A 27,100-nucleotide genomic window follows, 5' to 3' on the forward strand; every position below is an offset into this window, starting at 1 on the left:
TGGTGTTAGTAAAAGGATGTATGAGTCTGATTTAAAGGGTACAGACTGGGATGGGTATCATAGAATCATAGAAGTGTAGGACTGGAAGGGACCTGGAGAGGTTGTCTGGTCCTATCCCCGGCACTCATGGCAGGACTACGTATTATCTAGACCATCCCTGACAGGTGTTTGTCTAACCTGCTCTTAACTACCTGAACTGTCAGGGTGGTTATCAAAGTGCTAAACCATCCAGTGCTTAACCACTCAGACAGGTAGTTATCAAAGGCTGGGAAAGGAGGAGCAGAGTTACTTCCAGCTGTAGACAATACAGATGACGCACTTATTCTGATAGATGGAGTTTACTGTAGAAAGCAGGTCTTACATCCCAGCTGCGCCCAGCTGCAAGCCAGGTCAGGGCCCCATTGTGCTAAGCACATACAGTAAGTGACAATCCCCACCCCGAAGAGCCTCCAGTCTAACAGACACGAATTTGGCTGGACTGGCAGGGGGAGAGACAGGATAACAAAAGTAATAGGACGTGCTCCATTCTTTGCCAGGTGGGAGCAGCAATCACAATTCATTACATGCCCAGCCATCATCAGCTGGCTGCTTACCAGATGCGTCCTGGTTGCAGTGAGGTATGAGGGGTTGCTTGGAAGATAGGGTGGTGGCTTTATGGATCACACACACACACATATATAAATCAGTCACAGGCTGTGTTGTTATAATAACTGCAATGTATAAGGTTGTCTGAAGGCTGTTCACATATGGTGTATATCTACATTATACACTCACACTATGCATATAAACAGAGAAAGAAAAAATACTAGTACACTGAAAATATCCCTACTACAGCATACGACGGACACTATTAGTAATGGGAGGAGTCTGTCGTAGCACCCCTGGGTCCCATGCTTCCCAATTCTAGGAGGACAGTCGCCACTCAAGGAGCTCACACCCCAAGAAGAGACAGCCAAACAGACAGAGGAAGGGGGACAATAGCAGGCTATTTAAATACAAGACAATGTGACTCACTGTAGGCAGCATGGCAGAAGTGGGTCACTCTGGACAGCATGGGGGCTGCCTGGACAAGTTTAGGGAGCTCGTACCGTGCCTAGGGAACCGTGTGGAAGAAGACAAAGATGGTTGTGCAATAAGCTGACAAACAGGTGCACAAGGCTGGGAGCACTGGCAGGACAATGGGCACTTGAAGCTTGACGGAGGATGGATAGGTAGGGTGGTGCAGAGTTCTGCTGAACTTGCTCAGGGTGAGGTTATCAATATGCCATTGCACACATGTCCACCACTGGGCAAACAACAGAACATGTTAAACCAAAAAAAAAAAAATAGCATCTGAGAGCAATTAAAAATTTGTTAAAGGAAAAACATTTTTGTCATCTAAGTCCAGAAGTGAGGGCAGCATGACTCTGTGGCACAATCCAGTGATTGTACACAAATTCCTGAACCCGAGCGCTTACAACACAGCTCTAGAGTAAGAAAAGAGAACTCCCATTTGTCATTTCTCTGCCCTAATGCTCTCATGTTATTAGGGCTATTTGAACGAGATGAAATCAAGGACATGCCATGCCCCTCCACCAGCTCAAAACCCCAAATGTGCATCAGGATGGGATAGAATCATTGTCACACAAACCCCCAGGAGAACCTGAGGAGAGAGATTCACTTCGGGAACGTCTCCTAAACTTCAGCTGTTCGTGTGATGCTTTGCTGGACCAATCAGTTTGGAAACGGGGATCGGTATCTCTCCACTCAGGATTTCCTAGCTCTAGCCAGGCTGGCATACTCTGACCAGAGCCTTCACAGGGGGGAATTTGGCATTTCCTCTGCCATGCGAATCCAGGGCAGACAGAGAGCTATAAAACCGGAAAGCAACAAAAGGTGACAGGGACTTAATGCCCCTTCTCTACTTGCACTACATTGATGACATCTTCATCATCTGGACCCATGGAAAAGAAGCCCATGAGGAATTCCACCATGATTTCAACAATTTCCATCTCACCAGTCCACTTCCTGGACACTACAGTACTAATAAGCGATGGTCACAACCACCACCCTATACCGGAAATCTACTGACCACTATACTTACCTACATGCCTCCAGCTTCCATCCAGGACACACCACACGATCCATTGTCTACAGCCAAGCTCTAAGCTACAACCGCATTTGCTCCAACCCCTCAGACAGAGACAAGCACCTACAAGATCTCTATCAAGCATTCTTACAACTACAATACCCACCTGCTGTAGTGAAGAAACAGTTGACAGAGCCATAAGAGTACCCAGAAGTCACCTACTACAGGACCGGCCCAACAAAGAAAGTAACAGAACGCCGCTAGCCGTCACCTTCAGCCCCCAACTAAAACCTCTCCAGCACATCAAGAATCTACAACCTATCCTGAAAGATGATTCCTCACTCTCACAGATCTTGGGAGACAGGCCAGTCCTCGCTTACAGACAGCCCCCCAACCTGAAGCAAATACTCACCAGCAACCACACAACAAAAACACTAACCCAGGAACCTATCCTTGCAACAAAGCCCAATGCCAACTCTGTCCACATATCTATTCAAGGGACAACATCATAGGACCTAATCACATCAGCCATACTATCAGAGGCTCATTCACCTACACATCTACCAATGTGATATATGCCATCATGTGCCAGCAATGCCCCTCTGCCATGTACATTGGCCAAACTGGACAGTCTCCACGCAAAAGAATAAAATGGACACAAATCAGACGTCAAGAATTATAACATTCAAAAATCAGTCGGGGAACACTTTAATCTCCCTGGTCACTCTATTACAGACCTAAAGTGGCAATTCTTCAACAAAAAAACTTCAAAAACAGACTCCAATGAGAAACTGCAGAACTGGAATTAATTTGCAAACTGGACACCATTAAATTAGGCTTGAATAAAGACTGGGAGTGAATGAATCATTACACAAACTAAACTATTTCCCCATGCTAATTTTCCCCTACTGTTACTCACACCTTCTTGTCAACTGTTTGAAATGGGCCACCCTGATTATCACTACAAAACATTTTTTTCTCCTGCTGATAATAACCCACCTTAATCGATTAGTCTCATAAGAGTTGGTATGGCAACACCCATTTTTTCATGTTCTCTGTATATATATCTTCCTACTGTATTTTCCTCTGCATGCATCTGATGAAGTGGGCTTTAGCCCACGAAAGCTTATGCCCAAATAAATTTGTCTCTAAGGTGCCACAAGGACTCCTCATTCTTTTTGCTGATACAGACTAACACGGCTACCACTCTGAAACCTGTTTCCAATCTCTGTCCTTCTGGCTTGCAGAGCAGTAGCTTTCCCAGCTGCACAATAAGGGGCTCATCTCAAGGGCTGTATTATTCACCGAATAGGCTGACAGGATGCAAACACTTACCTCAGTCCCATTATACGCTAGAAAGTAGGGAACAGAAAGTTTTTATTCTCTGTAATTCCCTTGCTGCTGTAGCTGTCAGGCAGCTGGTGTTTGTCTCTATTTATCCTCACACAAGGACAGTGGTTTTAGAGTGCCCATTCCGGGGGGCTCTGTAATATATTTACAAGTGAACCAAACACAAACAAAACTAAAGCACTAGCCAAAGGCCAGAAAACCTCCCATGCTGTTTTGCAGCTCACTATGTTCTGGCTATTATGGATTGCCTTGGATAGCAGCACTCCCCCTCTTCCCCCTTGAAAGCTCTGCTGTCCGACATACAGCACGGACCACACCAAGAGCCTCCAAACTGATCTTAGCTGCCATGATGGAGCCCAGGGAGTGGAGCAGGGTGAGTCCCAGAGCATTCAGCTCTTGGGAGCACACAGGAAGTCAGGGCACAGACTGGAGCACAAGTGTCATGCTTGAGGCAGCTTTCCTCACTCCAGAGATGGGCAGACGCTGAAGCTTCCAGCCTGGCCTGAAGTACAGTGCATTGCTATAGACTAGTTGGAAGCTGAAACAACCCTGGCCAGCTGTTGCAAATCCCCAAAAGAGAGGAATGGCTGCAGCCCTGGTTGGCTGTCATCGAGAAACACTGCTGTCATCTGAGAACCCATGACCAGCAATGAGTCCAGTCCCCCAGGTCCCCCAGACACCCTCATCTGATGGTGCAGAGAAGGCAGTGCTTGTACCTCTTTCAACGAGTATCATTCCCATCTTCTCTGGGCTGAGTCGCAGCCCATTAGCTTTTTATGTCTACCTGGCATCAAAGGAGAGAACGAGCTTTACCTTCAAGATAAACTGAGGCCACACTGAACCACACAGCCCAGAAATGCAGTTAGGAGAGTGGATACAAAATGCTTGAAAAAACAATGAGGAGTCCTTGTGGCACCTTAGAGACTAACAAATTTATTTGGGCATAAGCTTTCGTGGGATATAACCCACTTCATCATATGCATGGAGTGGAAAATACAGTAGGCAGATATAAATATACAGCACATGAAAAGATGGGAGTTGCCTTACCAAGTGAGGGGTCAGTGCTAACGAGGCCAATTCAATTAGGGTGAATGTGGCCCATTCCCAACAGCTGACAAGAAGGGGTGAATATCAACAGAGGGGAAATTATTTTTTGTAGTGACCCAGCCACTCCCAGTCTTTATTCAGACCTAATTTGATGGTGTCAAGTTTGCAAATTAATTCCAGTTCTGCAGTTTCTCTTTAAAGCTTTTTTGTTGAAGAATGGCCACTTTTAAATCTGTTATTGAATGTCCAGGGAGGTTGAAGTGTTCTCCTACTGGTTTTTGAATGTTACGATTCCTGATGTCAGATTTATGTCCATTTATTCTTTTACGTAGAGACTGTCTGGTTTGGCCAATGGCAGAGGGGCATTGCTGGCACATGATGGCATATATCACATTGGTAGATGTGCAGGTGAATGAGCCCCTGATGGTGTGGCTGATGTGGTTGGGTCCTATGATGGTGTTCCCTGAATAGATATGTGGACAGAGTTGGCAACGGGGTTTGTTTCAGGGGTTGGTTCCTGAGTTAGTGTTTCTGTTGTGGTGTGTGTAGTTGCTGGTGAGTATTTGCTTCAGGCTGGGGGGCTGTCTGTAAGCGAGGACTGGCCTGCTTGGTCTCCCTGCACTTCAGAGCTGAAGACACAGAGCTGTAGCTCCTTGAAATTGGAAGGTTTTAGGTACAGCAACATCCACCATTCCTGGGACAGCAGATGGTCCCCCAACCAGGTGACCAAATAGGAGAGCATTTCAAACTCCTTCCCCCACAACTGGAGCCTCATCTGCTTTAATCAGACACTGCATGTGTTTGGTTTTGTGATGCGGATTACAGAGGCGAGGATGGGTCCTCTAAACTTTTGTTTATTCCAGCGCCTTCTCAGATGCTCATAAATATTCTCTTTGATGGCATAATAATTCCTTTTGTGTTCCATAGACACATTACTTTGGTGAGTTCAAAAATACATTTTTTGAAGTATTGAAATTCCCCTACTATTTTGATTTGTATGTTAAATGAGAGCTCTCCAGATAGTCACTATTAATATGATTATTTACTTGGAGAGCATCATCATTCATTTCTGTACAAACTGTGTTTTGTAAAATACCACTTCTGCTAGCAGGGCTAGACAAAGTAATCCATTACGGCTGAACAGAGGCTTGTTAGCTCACTATTTTAGAGAATTTAGGGACTGGAGGAGTTCTATGCTGTTTGGATGAATTCATTCACTCGGTTTAAAAGTGCTATTTCTGAATCATATACAAGGTTGTAGTCAGTAACATCAAATATCACCTTCTTGGGATCCCTGCTAACCATGGTTACTACATAACTTAATAAATTGGTGTTTTGGTTTATTTTAGTGTTTATGCATCTCTTTCCACTACACTTTGAAAAGTCTTTATTAAACCCCAACTGGCGTCCTGTCCATGGAGTGAGAGACACGTGATGGGACAAGGAACAAGGCATTGATTAAAAATAAGAAATAATGGAAGGCGTGTCTGGGGCATCTCTGAGGAAGATGCCAGTACCAGTATGGCAAAAAACTTTTGTTAGCAGCATTCCCTGGAGCCACCACTGGGTGGATGAGACATCTTTTCAGAAGCCCCCACCCAGCCATGTTGCCTCGGCAGGGCAGTGAAGTGGAAGAGTCCCATTAACACAGGACTGAAAAACTAATGAAGATGCTTAAACTACAAATATTGTATTTCAAGAAAGGACTGACACACGAGTTAGGTGCAAACACACGCACACACTAACTGTAGGGGGAAGGTTAGAAATGTCACAGATTAAGGAAAAGACAATGGACAACAGCACAATAGCTCAGGGGCCAATGCACCAGGGTGTTGCTGCTGTGCCTGTTATTGCTTTGGGGGGAGTAATCAATGGGCAGGGTGTGCCTATGCCTGGATATTTACTGCCTGCGATAGATTTGATAGAAATTCCCAGGAGAAAGTCAGTTCATCTGGGTCATTCTCTCGTCTCCATCACACCTGCTGAGGGCATCTCCTACTTCCCTTCCCTTAAAGGGGGGGGGGAGAGGGGTGTCTTGGACAGGGGTTCTCAACCTTTTTCTTTCTGAGACCCCCCACCCCACCCCCCAACATGCTATAAAAACTCCACCGCCCAGCTGTGCCACAACTGTTTTTCTGCATCTAAAAGCCAGGGCTGGCGTTAAGAGGTAGCGAGCTGGGCAATTGCCCGGTGTCCCATGCCACAGGCAGCACTGTGAAGCTAAGTTGCTCAAGCTTTGGCTTCAGCCCTGGGTGGTGGGGCTCAGGGCCCCGGGCTGCAGTCCTGTGCGGCAAGGCTTCAGCTTTCTTCCCTGGGCCCTACCGATTCCAATGCCAGCCATGTTTGGCAGCCCTCCTGAAACCTGCTTGCAACCCCCTAAAAGGCCCCGGACCCCCAGTTGAGAACCACTGGTCTAGGAGAGCTCTTTTAAAGGTGCTCATTGCTACTAAAGCCCATAAAGCAATGTAGCCCCTAGGGACGCTGGAGGATAGTTAGCAGCGTTTTCAGTTTTCATACTGGAATGCACAAACAAGCCTTTACTCCTGCCCTCTTGCTGCCAGGTAAATCTGTAGCTGCTTCATTCCCTGCCCTCCTAAAGCACTTGAGTAATCAAGGTTAACCTACACCCCCCACCTGCATTCTGGCAAACAGGCTCATCGGTCAGAGTATGAGAGAAATGTTGTCTATCAGGCAATCTCTTCTCTTGCAAACAAGGTGTTACATAAATAAGTGAGTAATAGCAAATTACTGACTGGAAGCTGGGTTTGAAGCTTTCCAAGGATTCACGGCTGAGCTGTAACTGATGGTTATGACAACGTGGGAGCACTTAGGTTTCCTAACAAAAAGTGAATCTAGGAACTTCAAGTTTATTTAGTGTAATTGTTTTTTATTAAATATGCCTCACTGACCATTCCAGAGATCTTGGCCAGGGCAAGAGCAGCTGTCTGCTCCTGTCTCCTGCACCTGCTTGTTAACCACGTTCACACTGCTATCCTTAGACGGGGGCGGGGGAAGGCAGGGAAAGGAAGGTGCGGAAATCTCTTTAAAAGTACAGCCCTCCCCCCAAACACTGGGAAAAGACTGTCTGAAATGGAAAGACTGCTGGCAGGCTGCTTGACAGCAGTTTTACAAACTATTTGAGCTGTTCTACTTCATGATCCAGCTTTGCTCTTTGGCTATTAAAAAACTGTTAAAGAGTATTTAAGCCATGCACCTAAGCCTTTGAAATTGACACAAGCTCCTTAGAACTGCCTCCTAAGGCCTCAGCTACTTAAGTGCTGAGAAGGGCAGATCAGACAAAATATTTGTATCAGAGGGGTAGCCATGTTAGTCTGGATCTGTAAAAAACAACAAAGAGTCCTGTGGCACCTTATAGAGGGGGTGGGAGCAGGGGAGACGTTAAAGCTCTTCCCAACTTTTAACTATTTCTAGGATTACATAACTCACAGCAATGATAGATGTCCTCAGCTCTCAGATTTACTCCTGCAATGGGAGCATCTAGGCAACACATTTTAAAAATTACTTACAAATTAATAAATCTTTTAAACTCTTTCAAGGTGTTTTATTTGCTCTTTCCTAAGAGTTATTTATAGTCTCCCTTAACATCAGGTCCAAAAAAGAAAATTATTTTCATTACAAGTCAAAAGCCAAACAAGAGGACGGATGGAAGGTCTGGTTTTGTTTCCATATTGCAGCACAGCAAACTTTCCACAGGCAGCTTCCTCCCCTTCCCTGCCTGCCACAGAAATCTGGAAAGGTGCCCATAAATATCACAGGCAAAAGATGGAGAGGGGATGTTCCTGTGGTAGCAATGCACAATGGACCTCCCAAGAGGCCACTGAGGTTTGGTGCAGGACCGCCCAGAGGGGGGGGCAAGTGGGGCAATTTACCCCAGGCCCCACAGGGGCCCCCACGAGAATATAGTATTCTATAATATTGCAACTTTTTTTATGGAAGGGGCCCCGAAATTGCTTTGCCCCAGGCCCCCCAAATCCTCTGGGCAGCCCTGGTTTGGTGTACGGACATGCCTGCAGGTCTGTGACTGGCAGAGGCCTTTCTAAGCCATCTATTGCCTTGGGTTCTGAGAAGCAAACAGCTGGAGATAGAGTAACACTGTGCTGCCCATCTCTCCATGGTCTCTTTGTTTCTCCCTCCCTGGATCCCACGGCAAGGGGAGCTGGTGTTCATCGCCCTGGTGAATACATGTCTATACATGGCCGGGTTTGGGGCTTAGTCTGACCTCTACGCGTTTCTGCCACTGGGAAATCTCGACCTCTTTTTCCCATGAGAGCATTTCCCTGCACCTGCTTAGCTGCTGCAGCCCTGTGCAATGTGGCACAGATGGGGCATGGATGGAGATGTAGGAGGACTCTGAATTCAGAATGGAAGCAGGTAGGGAGCTGGTGGAGTTCCTGGTGTATGAGTTTGGGCTCATTGTGCGGCTCAGACATGGGATGGAGAGAAGTGATGTGAAAACATCAGAAGCCGGAGCGTTCTCCAGTGCCTGTAGGAGCCGCTCCGACTTGTAAACCAGCATTAATCAGTTCATGGAGCAATGGAGTTATCTGGGTATTTGTTTAACTGTCATAGTTTTTAACTTAACTGTCTCTTCCAGCAATTTGAACTCTGATTTCAGGGCTTCAGGGCAGCACAACCTGCCCCAGCAGCAGCAGAGAGGAAGGGCCAAGCTGAAACCCAGAACCAAGGTATTTCAAGAGCCCTCTGCCCATGGGAGAGCTTTGATCCAGGGGTTTGGCTCAGCCTTACACAGAGCTGGAGAAAGATGTGAAGCCTCACCAGAGCTCCTGATGGTGGAGCAAGGGATTTGGTTCCAGCCCATCTCTAGCTCCAGGATCTTCAAATGGCAGCTCCCGGATTAATTGCTAATCCTGATGTTTTATTACATTTAAGACAAAGCTTTTCCTTTTAAATGATTTACCTTCCCTGTAATTGGCTTTTATATTGCACTGGGGGTTGCTTTTAAACATTAATTCTCCAGTAGCAGCAACAGACACACACACAGCTCTGCAAAACAGAACTTCCTGTTCCGAGGCGAAGGAGAAGTCACAGAGCAGGGGGCTGCAGGAGGAGCTGGCAGGGAATCTCAGCTAACTCACAAGTCAGGAGCTCGAATTCTCGGAAAGTTTTCATACAGTTCTTCAGCTCAATTAGCATTTAAATAGTCGGCCTGCTTTGTTCTCGCAAAGAAGTCGTGGCATTGTAATCAGGGAACGCCAGCAGCCAGGCTACGCTGGCACACTGGAAATGTCAGCAGAGTTTATTTGACACTGTGTAGTGCTTTTGGTATTTAGTAACATTTGGAAAGTGCTGAGGATTCAGTTTGTCCTCCCAGAGGGGCTTCCCCCAAAGAGGCAGAGGGCACTCGCCCGCCTTAGCTTGTCACAGCAAATGAAGTAGAAAGAGCTTTTCATTTAACTTTGCCCAGGACTGGCGCTCGAAACCCCTGGGACAGACCCCTGCACCTGTGCAGCGGAGCCCTTTGCTCCACAGAGATTGGGTCTCTCTCTTTGATAGGAGGCGGACAGTGTCTGAGAAAGCACACACACACTCACACACACACACTCACAGGCCCCCCAACTCTCCCTTTAAAGCTCTGATATGTGTAACTCCCCAGCACAAAGGAAGTAGCAGATAAATGTCCATTTGGTTCAGCGGGAACTGGGGAAAAAGGGACCATTTAAGAGGAGGGAATGACTAGGTTTTATAAAATGCCCCTTACAGCTCTCAGAGCTTCCCACCACATGACAAGGTGCCTCATCACTCCAGTCCGGTGCAGGGCCAGCAAGGCCCAGGCACATGAGCAGAGAGGGGAAAGCAAAACTAGGAGCAACGTGCTGATTGGTTTGTTCACCCCATGGGGCTCGTTTGCACTGCCAAAGCCACTTAATCAGACCCTGCAGAGCACTGGCCAAGAGGCCCCTGCCACCATCGGATGTACAGAGCATTCTGGGAGCTGCCCAGGAGTCACACTGCCTGCACACCTCATGCCAACACACCTGGTGCCATTGCTGAAGGCACTGCCCAAAGGGGTCAGCCCCAGATCACACCCCATAATGGTGTCATCTCCCACCCCACAGCTTCACTGGAGAACGAACACCTGCTTGTATCTGTGCCAAAACACCCAGCTGGTAGGACTTTGCATCTGGCCCCTGGATGATCACAGTGGGTCCCCAAAGGACAAGAGGTTTCTGAGCCTGCCCCAGAACCTCAAAGTCAGGGGCATTGGAACAACGTGTATAGTGGGGGTGCCAAGAGCCACTGAACCAAACTGCAAACCCTTCGAGCCAAGGGGTGGTGCTGTTGCACCCCCTGCAACTGTAACTCCAGGACCCCTGCTCGAAGTAGATCCAGTTGTGAGGAAGACATCAACGCAGGTTGCAGAGCACCAGCATCCTATGGCAGATTGTTGGGACACTCTGCTTAGGAGACATGCCAGCACCTGGGGGAGCAGCTGAGGCTTCTTTGGGAATGTCTTATCTTGGCCCAGGCAGCGTAAGTTACAATAATGGAGGACAAACAGTACAGCCAGACCATGGAGAGGAGTGAGTGCAGTGGAGCTGTCAGAAGGCTCTTTTGGTGCTTGAGTGGCCAGTGATAAGTCCAGCATCACCCCAAGCCGGGAACTGTCTGACTTACTGCAGGGGCAGGTGTGCTCAGGGCTGATGTGGGGGGGAAAGCCGGTACAAATTACCAGGGCCCGGCAGTCCGGAAGGGGGCCTGGGCCCGGCTTTCCCCCCCTCGGCTCTGTTTAGCCGGTCCGTCCTTGCTGGGGGGCCCGAACCTGCTCTCGGCGGCCCTGGGTGTGCTCAGTGATTGTTATTTATGTTACAGTGTCTGGAGACCCCGGGCAGGCTCAGGGCCCCGGGGTGCAGGATTCTCTACACACCTTGAACAAGACAGTCCCTTCTTCAAAGGGCGCATGCTCTGACCAGGGTGGAGCCTTTCCCTAGCTCACTTCATTTCATCCCTTCCTGGGTTCAGCCAGAGCCAGGCTCTCCTGGGAAGAGCTAGCTGGGAGTCTGTTAGACGGGTGTGGCCAGTGCATCGTACTTCATGCCACGTCATGATAGACCCTAGAGGTTGTACATAGATGCTGAGTCCACCCTGACCTCTGATGGACCCCATGCTGCCAAGCTCTGGGGGAGACTCAGCTATTGCCCATCAGGGCTCTTTGGAAAGGGATGAGGTTAATGCAATTCCCAGAATGCGGGGGCGTGGGAGGGGCAGCTGATCTCATGGATGGCAACGTTACATTTTCTTTTAGGAAATCATTAAAATGAAGCCAGGAAAAACGCAGTTAGATGGATACACGTTTCCTGTGGGGCTGAAAAGGAGTCTGGCTGACAGCCTAAATACCCACAGTTTGTGCATCACCAGACAAGAACCTGCTGAATTGTTTTATCTTATTACATTAGCAGTGTCATTAAGCAACGACAGCTCAATTGGGCCTCAGAGCCATAGCACAGAATGCCCAGAATGCCCAGGGAGCAGCCTTCTATAAAGCACCAGAAAACTGCTTTTCTCTGAACCGGCCTCAACAACTCTTTCTTTGCTTCACTATATTTCACTGGGAATTTTCTCCTTGACGGTACTGTGTAGGTTCCTCTTGAAATATTTATCACCCACAGCCATTTCTCCTCACCTCATCATTGTGCAGCTTTGGAAAATTCAAACCTCGCCCACCCCAAAAGAGCACACACTCATTTCGACTGTAATAATACCTATTGCGAGGGAAGCCTGAGTCTGGCCCAGAGAGGGGAAACCCCCACACTAAAGAGATAGTGCAGGTATGGGATGTTACAAGTGATTCAGAAACCCTGCTGGGGCGGGTGAGTTTTAGCCCACTGCTGAAAGCATCTCTCTTGCTTTAACAGTGTCCTCAACACAGCACATGCTTATTTAATTAAATTGCCTCCACGAGTAAGGTTCTGCTTTCCTCTACCTCACTTCGAGAAATAGGAAACTGTGTGGCTAGATGACAAGGAGGAGCTATTCACAGAGCAGTTTGGGAAGGAAGGGGCTCAGGCTGCAGCAGGAAGAATCCAAAGTAACTACTAGGCAGGGCCGGCTCCAGGGTTTTGGCCGCCCCAAGCAGCCAAAACAAAAACAAAAAAGCTGCGATTGCGATCTGCGGCGGCAATTTGGCGGGAGGTCCTTCGCTCCCAGGCGGAGTGAGGGACTGTCCGCCGAATTGCCGCCAAATACCTGGTTGTGTCGCCCCTCTCCGGAGCGGCCGCCCAAAGCACCTGCTTGAGAAGCTGGTGCCTGGAGCCAGCCCTGCTACTAGGGAAAATTTTGTAAGTCCCGGAAGAATTCAGCAAAGGGAGCCATGACATCGGTCAGGAATAGTTGCAGCAATGGGACTACCAGACCCTGATCTACTTGCAATGTGATCAGGAGAGAGTCTACAGCCTAGGAGAGGAAATTTTTCACGAGGATATAAATCTAAACCAATATCAGAATGATATAAATCCTGTATCAACACTGGGGGGATAGGACATATGCGAAAAGAAACAGCAATATTATCTGCCTTTTAAATAGATCTGACCAAATGAGTAATTTATGCAATGCATTCTGCTCCTTCCTGAACACCTGCCTCTGTTGTGGTATCTGCAAGAAGCTTGTTCATTGCGATTGTACAATGTACATATCCTACCCTCTCCCCAGGTAGCTGTTGCTGTTTTCCCCTGCCTGCTCTATTTGTTCACTTATCTGTCTTTAGACAAGGAGCTCCGTAGGGCAGGGACTGTGTTGTCTCCTCTGGGAAGTGCCTAGGCAGTGAAAGTAAACTAGAATAGAGTCTCTCTCTCTCTGCTGGCTGGGTGTCCGTGACCAGGCTGTGAATTTCTCAGATGCATTCATAATTATACGGTGAATTAAGTCTTCTGCAATGCATTAGTCTCTGTGCACCGAGTGCAAGGTTTCCTATGTGACTATTGCTGAGCAGTCACTCTCCAAACTGGGTTTGTTAGTTGTGCATGGCTAGATCGGTGACATGCCATTATGTGCCCATCTCCCCATCTGTAAGATGGAGGTGGTGCTGCTTACCGACCTCTGTCAGGCACTTTGGGATCTAGAGTAGGGTTACCATACGTCCGGATTTTCCCGGACATGTCCGGCTTTTGGGGGCTCAAATCCCCGTCCGGGGGGAAATCCCCCAAAGCCGGGCATGTCCGGGAAAATCGGGAGGCTCGGCCCGGGCCTCTTTGTCCGGGGTCGGGGGCATGGTGCCGGGCCGGGCCCGCGGGGCCGGGAGCCGGTCCGGGGAGCCGGTCCGGGCCCGTGGGGCCGGGCCGGGGTCGGTGCGCCGGGCCCGCGGGGCCGGCAGCCGGGCCGGGGTCGGTGCGCCGGGCCCGGGGTCGGGGCCGGCAGCCGGGGCCGGGGTCGGTGCGCCGGGCCCGGGGTCGGGGCCGGCAGCCGGGGCCGGGGCCGGTGCGCCGGGCCCGGGGTCGGGGCCGGCAGCCGGGGCCGGGGCCGGTGCGCCGGGCCCGGGGTCGGGGCCGGCAGCCGGGGCCGGGGCCGGTGCGCCGGGCCCGGGGTCGGGGCCGGCAGCCGGGGCCGGGGCCGGTGCGCTGGGCCCGGGCCCGGGGCCGGCAGCCGGGCCCGGGGTCGGGGCCGGCAGCCGGGGCCGGGGTCGGGGGGCCGGGCCCGGGGTCGGGGGGCCGGCAGCCGGGGCCGGGGGGCCGGCAGCCGGGGCCGGGGTCGGGGGGCCGGCAGCCGGGGCCGGGGGGCCAGCGGGGCCGGGAGCCGGGCAGGGGTCGGTGCGCCGGGCCCGCGGGGCGGGGAGCCGGGGGGTGCGCCGGGCCCGCGGGGGGTGGTCGGTCGGGGCCGGCACCCCAGGGCCCGAGCCAACCCAGGCTGGAGCCGCCGGGGGCCAGCCTGGGCCGCGCCTCCTCCCCCCGCCCCCCTTACCTGCTTCAGGCTTCCCGCGAATTAAATGTTCGCGGGAAGCAGGGGAGGGGGCGGAGACTTTGGGAGGGGCGGAGTTGGGGCGGGGGCGTGGGCGGGGCTGGGGGCGGGGCCAGGGCCCCGGAGAGTGTCCTCCATTTGGAGGCACAAAATATGGTAACCCTAATCTAGAGATGAAAAGCTCCAGAGGAGTTCTGTTATTGATTGAGCGAGCAAGTGCCCATACACTCAAAAGCCAGGTTCCAGGTACATGTGGCTTGTACTTTCTGGGGACACTAGCATGCACACGCACCCACAAGCTGCTGGACTTGAGGCAGGAATCACCGAGTGAAATCCTGTGTTATGAAGCTCAGAGGATTATAAATGATCCCCAAGGTTTGAAGTCTATGAATCAGCATCACCAAAACTCATCAGCCTCTTGAATCTTCATGGGGAGTGTGAACACTAAGGGGAGCACCGAGCTCACCCAAAGTGAAGTCACTTCCAATTTCAAGTGACTATCGCTAAAGGGGACAGGGGGGCCTTTAGCATGACTTGCAGTTAGAGCCAGGTGAATAAAGGCACTGCTCTGACACCCGGAGCAGGATTGGCAGGGAAGAGTGGGGAAGCCTCTGGCTAAACCAAGGGGAGATCCTCTGCCTCTGACCCCAGGGCTTCCTGTTGAGTAAGAAGCAGCCGAGAGGCCGAGCGCTGGCCTGCTCCTGGGGCACGGCCGGGGAGAGAGGGCGGGTTTGTCGTTAAATCGGGGTGCCAATCGTGATGTGACACCTCCTTTGTGAGACACGGGAGCAAGCTGGGTGAAGGGGCGGTGCCTGGGCACCTCCAGCAGGAAAGGAGCAACCGAGAGCCAGGTGAGTGCATGGCTCCCCATGCAGCCCGGCGGGCAGCTCACACTTCGCTTTTGTACCACAGCTCCTGAAAGGGCACCCGGCGCCCCCGCTGTGCAGCCTGAAGGGGGACAGCATGATGCAGCTGTGCCCTAGAGACGCCCCTGAAAGGCCACACCCGAGGTATGTGAAGGCTCATGCCCCGGCAGCAGACGGGCTGCCATACAGCTCAGTAGCTCCTTGCAGTCACTCGAGTCTCCACAGCCACCATTCAGTCTGGGATTGTCCCAGGAGCCGGAAGGGACTGACCTAGAAGCTCTGCTTTTCCTCCTGAACACGGCTTGCTGGAGCCAGCCAGTTACCGCCAACATGGCTCCTTGGTCTCCTTTTTGGAGGTGGGGGCTGAGAGGGATTCAGCAAAGATGGGAGCAAACCTGCTGGCAGCACAAGCCCAATATGCACAAACAGCTGCAGCGCCAGGCCCAGTCTCGGAGGACCAGCGCTGCGATGGCCCGGTAGGTCACGAGCCCATAGCTGCCCTTCTGCTGTGTGGGCTCACTGTGCAGGGAAACTGCTGCTGTCACAACTCCAGAAATATGAGGAATAAGCCCAGCAGGATGAAGAGTCACACACCGATAAGAGCAGGTGCATGGCTGCGCTACCGACCTGCCCTGGGTGTTTGAGACATAAAAGGAGTTGGGCCCAGCCCAAGTTCAGATGTGAATTATTCAAATGGGTATCTGCTAGGCTATAGAACTAGTGAGAATAGCACCAGTCCTGCTAAAGGGGCCAGCCACAGGGACTGCCATGGGACCAGCACACACAGGCTGCTTTTCAGGGCGAGGGCCCTAATCCCAAGCCCCCTCTGCTGCTGGGGGGCTGCGGGCGCCCTGCCTGGGAAGGAGAAGTGTAGCACTTGGCATGTGGGGGGCTCAGTACAAGTACTGTTTGTACTGGACTGACTCAGGGCAGCCTCTTGGAACAAGGGAGAGAGTGCAGCCCCTCCAGAACCAGCCTCAGTCTGACACCGAGCTGGGGTCTTCAGTTTGTGCCTTGTGGCACAAGCTGGATGGTGATGTGACAGTTTAATCCAGTGGATCAGGGCTTCCTAGCTCCATAGAGAAGAGATTAATGTGCAATAGCCAATAACCATCCTTCCCATCCCACCTTTCCCCCCTATGACTGCGGAGCTGTTGGGGGCCACTTCATCTTGAAAAGTCCTTTGACATGTGTGTTAAACTACTTATGCTAAACAATCTGTTCCACCTTGTATTTAGCAGTGACACTGAATAGATGTCCCAGACCTGAAGAAGAGCTCTGTGTAAGCTCAAAATCTTGTCTCTCACCAATATAAATTGGTTTAATAAAAGATATTCCCTCCCCCACCTTGTGTCTCTCATAACCAGCCTTGTCCCAGAATCCGAACAGCAGCAGTGGCTGACTGTTACCAAGAGGCCCCTCTGATTGGCCTGAACACCCTTATCAAGCGACATTAGAGAAAGGGAGAGGTGAGAGTTGGGTCATTTAATGATTGCTACGCAACAGAAACTTGGTAAACTATGGCCCTGTGTCAGTCATCAGGATTGAGGATGAAGTGTTCTGATTTTATGGCTATTACCTGCACAGTTGACTGAATTTTTTTCTTCCGGGGGGGGGGGGGGGGGGAAATGAAGCTTCAGTGACAGCTAAATATTTTGCAGATGTGTCTGTTATGTCAAGTTGTTTTGGTTGGAAAAACCCTCAAAGATTTAGAAAAAACAAAAAACATTGACTTTTTTACTCTAAACAACGGTTTCAAAATTTCCTTCCATCTTAAAAAGAATCAAAAGCGTTTCAGATGGTCAAAACAGAGGCACAAAAATAAACTTTTCAATTCATGAAAAGTTGATTAAAAAATTATTTTCGGTTTGTCCCAAAACAGATTTTTTTTATTTTTCCAAATGGACAGTGAAGCACACACACACACACACACACACACACACACACACACACACACACACAAAAATCCATTATTTGCCTCACTCTAGTTATTTGCACTGTTGTGTTAGCTACATCAATGTAGCTGTCATTTATTCAAGTTGCAGTAGTGCCAAAAAGCTCCATTCAGGGGTCAGGGCCGAATGGGCTGGGTGCTGCACAAACACAGAGTAAAGCAAAGAGACTGACCCAAAAGAGCTCTCGGTCCGATTATGACAGGATGCAACAGACACATCCAAAGACAAACAAGAAGTGGCAAGACAAGGTGACAATGAAGATATTTGCATGAATGAGGAGTCCAAGCAGTCACAGTGTGTTTCTATGGTACAATTGCAATTAGTTTCTCTGCCCAAGGGAACAAGTGCCTTTTTTGTGGGTTCTGTATTGTGGCCATAGGGTACAAATCAGTAGGAGAAAGAGTTTTATTTAGCATCTTCCATATTAACTGCCCCCCAGAATGCAACATGCTATTGGTCTGCCTTGATATAAATTCCATGAAGTTTATAGTAACGCTGAGCAAGGATTAATGGCTTTGCTAATTATATCACTATCAGTTGGCTACCAAGAGGACTGGTTATTGCTCAGCTATATCTAAGCCCATTCATCTGGCATGCTGCTGAATTGCTATGTGCAGTATAGTAGATGTGCATCATTTTCAGTTTCAAGGAACTTCAAGCCTGCAGTGTAGTAAGAAAAAAAAATGTGCTTATTAACATCAAATGAGTCAAGCCTGGAATTCCTATTTATTCCAAGATTGCCAGAAACGAATCCTATCAATTCCAGGGGGCATCTCCTGGAGCAGCATTTCCAGATAAATACCAGCTATGATTTGCATTAAGTCAGGCTCAACTGGTTTCTCCTCCTGAGCTTATGAAAGTCCAGTTTCAGATCAACCTCCCATTTAGTCCTCTCTGCTAAATTGGCTTGCCTTGTTTGCTAGGTATGTGTTTGCTTTGACCTACAAGTTGTTTGTTTCAATTTGCCCGAGTAATGAGAGGAAGCATCTTTCACATTTTTGCACTGATTGATCTGCAATGAGATTGAATCTCACATCTTCTTCACTCACCCACCTGCCTTCCGCCAGCTTCTTGCACACACGAGCTGTAAAACCTAATTGTCCTTTGTCAAATGTCTGCATTTCTTTTCCGTATGCCTTGTTAATAGTGCACTGAAGAATTTCTGTAGCAGAGGCTAATTTTAAAAACGCTATTAGCAGGGATGTAGCACTGGCAACACTCAGCTGGTAACCATCTCCCAACTGCCTTTTGCATTTTCAGTTTTGTTATCATGACAAGCACAGGTAAGATGCAGTTTCAGAGGAAAGTTAAGTATTGTATTTTGGTGCCAAAATAATTCTCCATCTAATGAATGGCCTATGGCTATGGCAACAAATGTTTTGTACTCAGAAGACGGCAGCTGTGTCATTTGCCTGGGAAACTTACTGCAAAGCTTAACTCAGTGGCAAAGGAATGTTTTGTTCAGCGACTGGCTGCTGCACTGCAAACCTAAGTCTGCAGGTTATCCAGTTACACTGCAGAGACAGACAATGTAACTTCCTTATATTGTCCTGGTGCCTTCCCAATCTTGATTTCGAAGAATGACTCTCTCGACTGTCTATTGCACTAAGCAGTACCCATTAGACTTTCCTGGAGTTGCAGAATAATAATGTCTCGGGCAAAAACTTTTCTTTTTCTGGTTTCACTGCAAAAGCAAATAGAACAATAAATAGACATTGGAGCTCGTCCCTTTATATAGATCACATTTTGTCCACCCCAGGGAGGGCAGTATAGGATTGCTCCCTACAGCACATTTTGTGCTTTATCACTTGAGAGACCTACAATTAAACCAGACAAAGACTCCACCACCGCTGTGGAAGATTGCTAAGCAAGATTTTAGCTCTGTCAGGGACATAGCAATTGATGTGGATCAGGACCAGAACAACAGTCCATCCAGTTCAGTATCCTATCTCCAGCTATGGCTAGAATGAGGTGTAAAATGGTCGGAATGGACAGTTGTACAATGGCATGCCTAAGAGGAAAGCCTCTTCCTAACCCCAGGCAATTAGTGGTTGGATTCTCTTGTGGTTTTCTTTGTATTCTGCCTAAATGTTCCCTTTCTTAATTCCATCCCACAGCTCCATGCACCTCCCCTAATTTCTCTTCATCCCCACATTTCCGCTTTTTAAAAAAGTTTCTTATGCCACGATAAATACATTGTTTGAGGACAGATCTTGGAACAAGTTGCACAACTTAACAAGATGTGCAAAAATGAGATTAAGAGTCCTCAAGCCAATTCAGGATTTATAGGGGAACAAAACAGGACCTTTTGCTTCAAATGCTAGGAGACAGCAGCTACTGGCAAATGAGTCTGCTTATTTTAGCCAAGACCTTATGGTCCTAGGCCCCTTTCTGTTCCTGTGTCCTCCAAAAATGTTAGGTCCATGCTAGCTTGGACCTATCTATGGATAATAAGAACAGCCCCAGTTACTTTAGACAGGCTGTATACAGTTGGGAAGGGATGCCTCATCATGCTTCAGGGGATATGAGCTTTAGAAAGCAACTCCTTAGGGGCAGGGTCTTTCCTAATTGCCCACTTCAGGGTGTCCTGACCCTTCCATTGAAGCACCTAGTACACCTCTACCCTGATATAACACGACCCGATATAACACGGGTTCGCATATAGCACGGTAACCCCGGGGCTCCAGCAGTGGGGCTTGGCCAGCGATTTAAAGGGCCCGGGGCTCCGGCTGCTGCAGGGAGCCCTGGGCCCTTTAAAATCAGCATCAGAGCCCTGCCGCCGCTATCCTGATATAATGGGGTTTCACCTATAACGCAGTAGGGATTTTTGGCTACCGAGGACCGCGTTATATCTGGGTAGAGGTGTACTAGCCATGGTCATGAGCCAGGTTCCTGGCCTAGATGGCCCCAGTCTGATTCCATATAGCAGTTACCACCACCATGCCCATATATAACACGTCATCAGTAAATCCCAAAAGTGCTTCCCAAAGGGGGTCTGCATCTTTAGCCCCGCTTTACAGATGGGAAAACTGAGGCACAAGGGAGGGAAGCAGCTCCTCCACGGTGAGCTAGGTAGAACCCAGGCCTCCTGAGTACCAATATAGCACTGCCTAGCCTATGTTCCCCTTGTAACGCTTACCTTACATTTCTGTTCCTTTGAACCCTGGACTTTTCCCAGTGCCTCGCAAGCTGCCATAACTATTTTTAAGAGCTAACAAGTGGCCCCAGGAAAGGTAATTAAATGCTACATGATCCCCCTTCAGTAGCACTGCCCAGAGTACACAGCTACCAACTCAGGTCCTCGTGCAATCCACAATAGCCATAGAACGGAGATACCAGCAGACAAACTACCTTTCCCTTTCCCCAGCTGCTCCATGGTGAATAAACAACTCAACTCCCATTTGGTTTCCAAGGTTTCTCATTTTGATGTTTAACTCTGTATATTTATAGTGCCCCTTGCAACTGAACATGAGCAAAGGGAAGAGCAGATAAGACAGCCAGGCAGAAGTGTTCCTGAACAGAATGTTTTTCTGTTTTCCATGAGGCATCAGTAGCTCTTTAAAGTCTCCTCATTACCTTCCATGTTAGATGCAAAGTCATATTTCAAAGACACTTCAGCTTTGACAAAAAAAAAAAAAAAATTAAAAAAAATATATGCAGGTTCTGTAGTGAGCCACCTGCAAAGTAGAGCAACATGACCCAGATGAGAAGGAAACTTTGAAAGGATGGTGTTTTGGGAAAGAGGCTTGCCATTAAAAGACTTACAACCAGGATGGGGACAGGGAATGTACTACCTTCCGAATTAGACTCTTAACTTCAGTATTAGGATGCCATGGATCAGTTTGCTAATTTAGACGGTCATTAAGCAATACTTAATGAATGTGGGTATGATAATTTCTTCTTTTGCAGAAAGCAGGTTAAGAACTCATTTATATCAGAGACAGGATAAATGGAAACAGTGCTTTGGAGACAACAGATAATCAAGATCCCAGCTCACCTCAGGAGCCGGCCTTCCTCACAGGTAATTAGATCTTCCTATATTTCATTAGTTTTGCTTTTTCTCCAACTAGCTCGCTCAGGCTGCCCCCTGGGCTTGAGAAAGGGCATTGCTGCTCTGGGAAGAACCTCAAGCAAGCTGGCTTTGAATTATGATACAAAGGGCCCTGCAGCCAGCCCCAGTTATGTGTCTGCACAATTCTCTGTAATGCACAGGAGTCTGAACTGACAGGGGCCCTCCCCCTCTGTCAGATACGGAGCTTTGGGCACAAATGCACTGAGACAACTTTCTCCTTACAGGCTGGACAATGAGAGCAGCTGAGAGAACATGGAGCATCAGAAGGGGTCCAGGAAAAGAGCCACTGTCAGCTTCAGGGGCATAGAAAGAATTTGTGAACAACTCCTGGCTTCATGCACTGCCCCTTGCACGTCTTTAACAGCACGGTTATGTCAGCATCTCGGGTGGAGAGAGGATGACCAGGCTTCAATTCCAGCTGCTGCTTTCACTCAGTTCTGCGGCTTTTAGCCATGCACATCAGAGCATCACTATCAGAAAATGAAGCAACACAAACAGCCCCTTGCCTGAATCACACACTAATTATACTGCCAGTCGCTCTCAGGACATGGGGAAATACCTAGGTCTGGCAGGAGCCCACTCCCAACCCCTTCATGTATGCTGAGGGGCCCTTGGAGATCAGCATATTCAGCAATAATCACAGAGGATATTGGAGGAAATAGCCTATTTAGGCATCAAACCCCAATTCCAATCTAGAACTCCCGTCAAAACTAGTTGTCAGACCTGAGCTGTCCTGCAGTGGCTCAAGAACACAAGGACCAACCTCAGGGCAGACTGCAAGGAACCCAGGCACAAACCCCACACGGGCTGTGGGCTCTGTACTTAGATTTCACCAGCCAGTTATTTAACATGGAGTCAGACATGGGGTATTCCACACAGTGAGCCTGCCTTTGTGACAGATGGTCCCAGGCACCATGAACCACAGCAATATTCAGGTTACTCCCAGTCCCAAAGGGTCAGTCACTTACCCCTTAGAGCGCACACCAAAGACAACCATAGAGTTATTTACAAAGTTAAAGCAGGTGTAAAGACAATTTTATATAGAATATATGCGTGCGCACACGCACACACACACACACACACACACACACACACACACACACGAGTTCTAATCTTAAATTTCAAAAGGTAACAGATGCTTCTATAACAAGCAAGCTCTATACATCCTTTAGGGCAAACCCAGACAATACACTGGGAGATCTTTTGCTTATTCCTGGTAATCCTTGCTCCCCAGAGCCCAAGCAGCATAAAGATCCAGTTCCTTCTGGTTAGGGGCTTTTATTCCCTTTCCCCCTTTCTGCTCTGAGCTGCTAACTCAGCTGACAAGAGGAATTCACTTGCACATCTCCTCTTCAGGAAAGGTGGCCGGGGGAGGGAGCAGTAAAAGTCTTTTGTCCTCTTTAATCTTCCACTCCGTCTGGTGTGGATGGGCCTTCCTTGTGGGACAGGACCTATGTTCTGTTGGCGAGTAGCATTTCCTGCTGGTTAATGTCTCTCTCCTATCTGGTGATTTACATAGTTAGAGGCTCACAACACGGATGCTCAAGTATTCCCTTACAATGGAGATAGAGATATTATAAGTGAGATCAATGTCAGCAGCAACTCACAAGCATTCAATAAACACTAAGCACATTCTTATAACTCTAATCCCTATTTTAACAATACTAACACCCAGGTGAGCCAGACGGATTCCAGCCATGTATTTGTCAGTGTTCCACTGAGCCATGGGGACCTTGGCAGGAGCTGGCACCTGCTTTGCCAGTGTCACAGTAACTTTACTAAGGAGAGACCTATAGACTCAAACAGAAGGTACCAGTTTCCTCCTTACACTTTTGGGTAGAATTGAAACCATAAAATGGAATGTTGCTTGCTGGATAATTGCAACGGCTTCACACCCTTCCCTTGGAAGCCTCCCTGGGAACTTCTAAATCATTAAGCAAACTAATCCTCGAGTTGGCATGGCTGCAGGATAGAAACATAAGGAGGTGGCTCAAGGCACTCTCTGCAAGGAGACTGATGGGTTATTCCAGGGTAACACTTATCTGAGAATTCATTTACAGCCAATGATCAGGGTATTCTTTATTGAACATCTACGGCAGTCCCGGCAAGTTACAAATAGAACAGAATCAGGCTATCCGCCCAAGAAGTGCTGAATGTCGCCTTCTCGACTGCATCCCAACCCTTCTCAGGCTCGCTGCCCTGCCATGCCACCTTGACATTACAGAAACCTCTTGGCATTGTTTATCTACAGCACACCCAGCTCAGCTAGGCAGTTAGCAAACACAAAGGCAGGTCCCTGTTCCTAGAAGCCTCTCAGCCATCCAAAATCTCCTAGAGCACCGGGCGGGGCATTTTATCTGCACTGTCAGTTAAACACCAATATGCAAAACCCCTTCGGCCAGCCCACCCACCTGCAAAATTGAAGCCTCCAGCGAGCCATGCTCCCAACCAAGGCAAGGCCCCGGAGACAATTTCAAACAGCCTTGAAATCAGAGGGGAAGTACTCCGAGACCCTGGGTTTCAGCCTCTGGGGAAGCAGTTAGGGAAGAACCTCAGCTTAAAGCTATAGCAACGTATGACTTTAGACAACGTGTACATGACCCCAAAGCAGGTGCTGTGACTAGATCAGAATTAAGAGAAGGGGCTTGATTCTCTCCTCAGTGAGACCAGTGTACAGCAGGAGTGACCCACCATCATCAGTGAACTGCAGCACTGTAATGCTGGTGTAAAGTGTGAGCAGAATCGGACCAGGATCTTTCCTGGAGAGTTGTTGGAGCTCTCACTTGCCTTGTGTGAAATAGCACCTCACTTAGCCCTCGATTGGACACACCAGTCAGGTCTCTGTAGTGCCTATCACAGTTATAGTAGTACTTCCCCAGCAGGTAGGTCTGTAGGGCACTAGGTCTCCAGGGCAGGTGTGTGTGTGTGTGTGTGTGTGTGTGTGTGTGTGTGTGTGTGTGTGTGTGTGTGTGTGTGTGTGTGTCAAGCACTCAAGTGCTGTAAAATGATAAACGACAATAACCTCAGCGTGCCCATGTAGGTGAGAAAGGCCCTTCTCTGTGCTAAGCAAATAACCACAAGGCCCTAGGAAAAGGGATGGCATGATGCGTCTCTCCACTGCATGAGGGGTAGCGAAGTATCGATCGCAGATCAGACCCTAGTATGGAGATTATAGTTTAAAAAAAAAAAAAAAAAAGAGAGAGAGGAATGTTCCCTGGGGTTTACCATTTTATCCAATTATCTAATTAAAACTTGCCCTAAAATTCCAGCTCTACATATTCTGTTTCAGGCTTTACCCTCAGCTCCTCACTCTGTTCAGTTTACATCTGGGGAAGTTTGGCTACGGAGCCAGCTCTGTGGACTTGACTGCCCTACAGCGGCCTGCCTATGGCCACATGTAGTGACTGAATGGCTTGTGATCTGTCATATGTGGTGCCACAGGGGGCTGCCTCTTGCCCTGGCTGGCAGAACCAGCACTGAACAGATGCATCTACATCATTATTTCTACGGCCCCTGAAAATGACGCTGATCACGGTGAGTCAATGTGGTTTGACCTTGCTCTCTTGCGTCCCTCTGCTTATCCTGATGCTGCGATGAGTCATCTTGATCAAAATTCCAGGCAAGACAACAGAAATCTTTTCCTACCATCTGTTGAATGTGCATTCCCTGGGGGTCCTTGTGCCTTAAAGGCATCTCCTAGTGTGTCCAAGTTTCAGATGCTTCCTGAGGAAGGCACTTTATATGCAACCAATCCTTGTTTAAAGAACAGGAGAACTTGTGGCACCTTAGAGACTAACAAATTTATTTGAGCATAAGCTTTCATGGGCTACAGCCCACTTCATCGGATGCAACCCGATGCCCACGAAAGCTTATGCTCAAATAAATTTGTTAGTCTCTAAGGTGCCACAAGTACTCCTGTTCTTTTTGCAGATACAGATTAACACGGCTGCTACTCTGAAACCAATCCTTATTTACTATCACTGAAGGTTCTGACTGGCTGACAGGGAGGTCTCCACTTACAATGCAATTAGCATTCACAGCCACAAAGCAAAAATTAACTGACTTAGATTTTAAGATGCTAAACAAAAAAGCCAAGCTTTTATTTTTTGTTCCTTCTTAATTAGTTTATTAGTCTGCAAATTATGAATCAAAGAATCATCTCATCTCCATGCCTCACAGCCCAGAGACTCGTCAATTTCTGAATTTTCTGGGGACCAACTTTTACCTTTTCATCTTTAAAAAGAGAACTCTAAAAGTAGCAAGCAATTATAGAAACACATAATGAACCAGCTTGCGTGCTCCAGATTGGCTACACAATGAAGAGATTCCCCTGTAATTGGACTGAAATGGAACCTTTTGAGTGCTTCGCCTACCACCGCTCAATGAGAAACGTGAGCAAATCAGACGGCATATTCTCATCAAAGCAATGAGAATTCTCACCCTGTACCAGCTAAGAACACAAAAGCTGCTTCCAGCCTTCTGACTTATTTAAAACAAGCCAATATTTAAAGCAAATTCAATCTTACAAAATCGGTCAAGAGAGATGACTGTAAGAAGAGCCCAGAGTGGAGGAAAGAAGCAATTTTAGAAGCATCCAGACTGCACGTATCCATGCCAACATTCTGCCCCGTGATAATCAGGGCATCTCCTTTGGCTTAGCTTGGGAAGTTTTAACTCCAGGGGTTTGGATGGACCAGGATCAACAAGGCCACGGTTACAATATTTATAATGTCCTTAAAATAAAAAGCACAAGACCACTCTCGGAGTTGATGCAACACAAACATCGTTACTGAAACATTAACAAAACAATCAATATAAATTACGGTGCATTTGTCAAGGAACATTATTCTGGAAAACCATTTCCTAGCACACTGACTGCACATGTCCCCAATTAAAGATTGTTTTTGTGCAAAATGTGCCACCTAGTGGTATACGTGGGTAACGCAGGAATGTTTTCAAAAGGAAAAAACAGTTTTTAAAAGCGCTCAGTGCCCATTTAGGCCCCTCAATAGCAAGGAGCAGATTTTCATCAGTGCTCAGCTCCCATTGGGACACTTAGGGCCAAAGGGCACAGCACCCAACTTGATAATTTATAGGTGTTTATTTGAAGATCAATTCTCTCCCACCCCGCCACCAGTGCACTGACCCAGCCCATGTCGAGCTGCCAGCGATCACAACTTGGTTAGGCTCAGTAGACTTCTCTGCTGCTCACTTTCAGTCACACAGCTCCACAGGTGGGCAGGGGACTTTGCAAACAGGTAGGAAGACAAGGTCCGTACTCCAAAGATCTTGCATGTTACGGGCCATGTTATTCCCATGTGGGAAATTCCCACCAACATTCACACATTTTCGCTTGTGTTAGAAACTCAAAGTTTCTGGGATGGGGGGGGCTGCCCATGGATGTGGCTGGAGTTTCAGGCCTCAAAACCAGAGACTCCCTTGAGATCATGGGGGAAAACCAGAAAATCTGACTCCACACTGGCTCCCAACCCACCTCGCTCCTCTCTGCATTCTTGGCAAGATGATTCCTGCAGAGTCGAATGTGGGACCAGGACACTCAGTGAGGAGATCGGAATGTAAAGAACACAGGACCCTCCCTAGGACATGCAATGCATTAACACGTGGCATCCTGTTGGCTCCTTCCTCGACTCTGACAATAGTGCACATCAGGTGCATCTCTGCTGTGCTGGTGGATGGAACAGAGAAGGGAGGGACCCCTCACAAGGAGGGAGAGTGGAGAGATCTCTGTGAGCCCAAAAGAAAGGCCCACTAGTCTAATTCAGCAACTGCATCGTGGTTGGTTTTATGTAGC

At 48.5% G+C, this 27,100-nt stretch overlaps 1 protein-coding gene across 3 annotated transcripts in view; it reads right to left on the reverse strand.

The window, feature by feature from the left end:
* ZMAT4 (zinc finger matrin-type 4) overlaps positions 1-27,100 on the reverse strand; it is a 200,688-nt gene that overhangs the window by 162,224 nt on the left and 11,364 nt on the right. The gene's annotated exons all lie outside the window — the stretch shown is intronic.

The sequence above is a fragment of the Chrysemys picta genome, chromosome 2, assembly GCF_011386835.1.
Source record: "Chrysemys picta bellii isolate R12L10 chromosome 2, ASM1138683v2, whole genome shotgun sequence".
Taxonomy (NCBI): domain Eukaryota; kingdom Metazoa; phylum Chordata; order Testudines; family Emydidae; genus Chrysemys; species Chrysemys picta.